Here is a 4,179-nt window from a genome sequence, read left to right on the forward strand (position 1 = left end):
AAGGATTGGTTCCTGGGCTTTGCAGGGCCTGAGCCTGAGAAGCCACTCTCAGCGGCGCATCCTTGCCCGACTTGTCTGGGCTTAAGGCCGGCCTGGCGTGCGGGGGCGTGACTATGTAGCTGGAGGCGGGACTCTGGGGGAGTCGGGACCGGAGGCGGGACCAGGTTTCCGGGTTAGGACGCTGTGGCAGCGGGAGACTGGGCAAAGGCATGTCCTGGTGATGGCTAGTGGCGGGTCACAGGTGATTTCTACGTTCCTGGAACCTCCAAGTTCTTGGCATCCCACGAGAGTGTAAGATCCAGTGGGCAGGGCTTCCCTGGCGGCGCAGTGGTTGGGAGTCTGCCTGCCGATGCAGGGCATGCGGGTTCGTGTCCCGGTCCGGGAGGATCCCACATGCCGCGGAGCGGCTGGGCCCGTGGGCCATGGCCGCTGAGCCTGCGCGTCCGGAGCCTGTGCTCCGCAACGGGAGAGACCACAGCAGTGGGAGACCCGCGTACCGCAAAAAAAAAAAAAAAACAACAAACAAAAGATCCAGTGGGCAGAGATGCAGAAGCTCTGTTAGTGCATCGGGCGAGTCCAGAAGGATCGGCCCAACTGCAGAATAGCCAGAGTGAATCCGGGGGAGAAGTCAACTGGAAGGCCTGAGATCTGGGTTCTAGATTCGGATTCCAGGCTTCACTTTTGAATTTGTAAAATGAACGCGGCAGGATGCAGATCTAAATATTTCTGTGATAGCAATTTATGAACTGATGAAGGGTGTGTAAATTTGGGTAACAGTTTTGATAAGTAATGTGAAAGTAAGTATAAATACTCCGAAAAATATTCAGAATTTTTGATTTGGGAGAGTGAAACTGAGGAAATAATAGTACTTAACGTATATATATATACATCTGTTATCTTCAAGTTCATCGCAGCAGTTACAAAGAGATATAATGGCAACAAGTATATAACCTTGTTGCCATATGTGGCAACAAGCTAAGAAAATGGATAAACATGGTACTTTTATGAAATGAATGCTGAAGTACCATTTATGTTTATAATAAAGGAAGATGCTTATGTTGTTTTTAATGCAGAAAAAATGTAAGAAAATATTCAAACATTAAAAGATTTTTCACATTCATTTGTGTTTTCCTTTGTTTTGTTTTTTGTATTAAAGCTGGTTTCACTTGTGTAGTGGGGGAAACAGTTTTTAAATAGGAAGTTCCCTAACGATAAAGGCTCTAAAGTTTTCTCTTGTTAAAATGATGGTCCCATGGACCAGAAGGCGTCTTGATCTTTTGTTGGGAATTGTTGCCTACTTATAGCAGAAGGATACGTTAAAGCAAACATATTCAGGTACACTTTGGTACTGATTCCATGTCTTCAGTATTAAGGGTTGATTTGGGACATTCTTTTAAACTTTCAGGAAAAATGTGGAAACTCTTCTGATGATGGTAAGAATCAAATAAAATACAGGAAGTAACTTTGCAAATACAAGGTGCTTCTTATTCTGGATATCCGCAGCTTAGAGAAATCAATGATTTGTTATTGGAGAAGGAGCTTCTGTGCAGAGGGAACAGCCAGTGCTGAGGTCCTAAGGTGAGAGCCCACTTGATATTTTGGAAGCCAGTGTGGCTGGTGCACAGTGAACTGGTGTGGGAATCCAGATCATGTGGGATCATTGGAGGGTTTAGGTGGAAGAGTGACAATTTTAGAGGGACAAAGTCTGAAAGCATGGAGACCAATTAGTCCATGGCAGTAACCTAGGCAAAAAATAGCGATGACTTGCACCAAAGCTATAGGACTGAACGAATTCTGGATATACTTTGAAGCTGTCAGGATTCGATATGTGTTGTACGAAAGGGAGAAGTAAGGGGTGATTTTTGGCTGGAACAACTGGAAAGATGAAGTTCTTTTGACCACAGTGACAGGTGAGGAAGACAGAATGAGTATGGCAAGGAAGCTGATGCACCTTTAATCCATGGATCAAAGAAAAACATCAAGTAAAATTTTTTTTTAATTTCCTAACTGATAATAAAAACACAACTTATCAAAATAGGTGCAGCAAAGCAACCAATTTAAGGTTTATATTAGAAAGAGAAGGTTAATACTGGTTACAAGTTTAGGTAAATGGAGTGCCCCTTTATTTGCTTTACTCTTTTATTAACAGAGTTTTTGTTAAAACGTCCTTTTCAAACCTGTTGTTTATCCACTGTAAAAAGCCTTCATATTTCAGAATGCTCAAGAGTTGTTCTTTAGTTTTTTACTACTAGGGAGAACTTTCTAAGAGACTTCCAATGCTAATGTAAGGAAGAGAACATACCTCCAAATCTTTGTCACACCTACATGGGCATCATTAAGCATTTTTCGTTGATCTCTAATTTCATTTTGACACAGAGACACTTCAGCAAACACAGGGAAGTCCTTAACTTCCTGAAAATGGAGAATTTTTATGAGGCAGATTGGCTTGCTTTCAGTGTCTCATTTTTAATTTGTAGTTACAGATGTTATCGGATAAGTGTGTTTCAAGCTCTGCAGGGATGTAAATGATTTGGTGGGAATAACCATCATGGGATCTGGAGCCAAAAATGAGAAGCCCAGCCTTAGCCATTTACAGGTTATGTAAACTTACAAGATCATTCGAATAACATGAAATAATGTATGTGAAAACACACTGCAAATTCTCAAATAGGATATCAGTGTTATTAGTAATTAGTAATATATATACATACACATATATATATTCCTCTGAAGCAGTTCTGTTCTCCCTCTTCTCTGTTCATCTTCATTGCTAAAGAAAAATGTCCCTGAGAGATTCATCTTACTCATTTGTATTTAAGTTTTTTTCTGCAAAGAACGCAAAGTCACAGTTGCTGCTTCCTAATATTAGCAGTCTTTAAAGTGTGTTTTGACGTTTATTTTTGCTTTTCTGTCCTTATGAGTTTTCTAGGCAATCTCGCCTCTCTCAGAGGTGCAGAATTGAGAATTCCCTATTTAAAGGTTAATTTCCTCAAGCACAGTTCATGTGGCTAATTTTTATTTAGTCAGGTGTCTCAAGAACTCATCACCAGTCACAAATACAGCCATATGAAATTCTAATTCTGTGAGTTCCTTTGAAGGGTAGTGAATTTCAGTATCACTTCTTCTAGCCTAACTGATCTCCCTGACTGACTCAACACAGCAGCCAGATTGATCCTGCTACAATGTAAATTAGGTCATGTTACTCCTTTGCTCATAGCTGCCCCCTCCCCATCTCAGATTAGAGGCCCATGTATTTACAGCGTAAACTCTATAGAATCTGGCTCCCTGGCCATCACCTGCAGCTCTTGGGACCTCTCTAACCTTATCTCCTATTACTCTGCCACTTATTCTGTGCTTCAGCCACACTAGACTCCTTGCTGTTCCTCAAACCCACAAGGCAGGTTCTCCTCCTAAGGAGGGACTTGCTGTTCCCTCCTTCTGGAATGCTCTTTCTCCCATGCCCAAATGGCCTACTCCCTCATCTCCATTTTTTTTTATTCGATTAGTATTTCTTTATTTGTGGAATTTCTCCCAAAGTGAGGCCAATTATATTGTGATTCCTGAAAACAAGCTACAGGTTTTATAATATGTATGCAATACAAATAAAATTCCCTATCTTCTCTGAGCAGACTCATCAACTTCTCAGTGGGTATTGAACTTGTTTCTAAAGAGTACATGCACTAATTTCATCTGGAAATTGTTATTACATGATTTCTATTGATTATTTGTCTTCTAACATTGAAGTCCACCATTTCCTCTATCTGTAACAAATTCTAGGCCCTCTGATTTCCTCCTATTGAAAATCTTCTGTCCCAACTTTTTTTCTTTTTTTTGCCTTTTTTTTTTAACATCTTTGCTGGAGTATAATTGCTTTACAATGGTGTGTTAGTTTCTGCTGTATAACAAAGTGAATCAGCTATACATATACATATATCCCCATATCCCCTCCCTGTTGCATCTCCCTCCCACCCTCCCTATCCCACCCCTCTAGGTGGTCATAAAGCACCGAGCTGATCTCCCTGTGCTATGCGGCTGCTTCCCACTAGCTATCTATTTTACATTTGGTAGTGTATATATGTCCATGTGACTCTCTCACTTCGTCCCAGCTTTCCCTTCCCCCTCCCCGTGTCCTCAAGTCCATTCTCTAGTCTGCGTCTTTACTACTGTCCTGCCCCCTAG

This window comes from Delphinus delphis, chromosome 14, assembly GCF_949987515.2.
Source record: "Delphinus delphis chromosome 14, mDelDel1.2, whole genome shotgun sequence".
NCBI classification, from domain to species: Eukaryota; Metazoa; Chordata; class Mammalia; order Artiodactyla; family Delphinidae; genus Delphinus; species Delphinus delphis.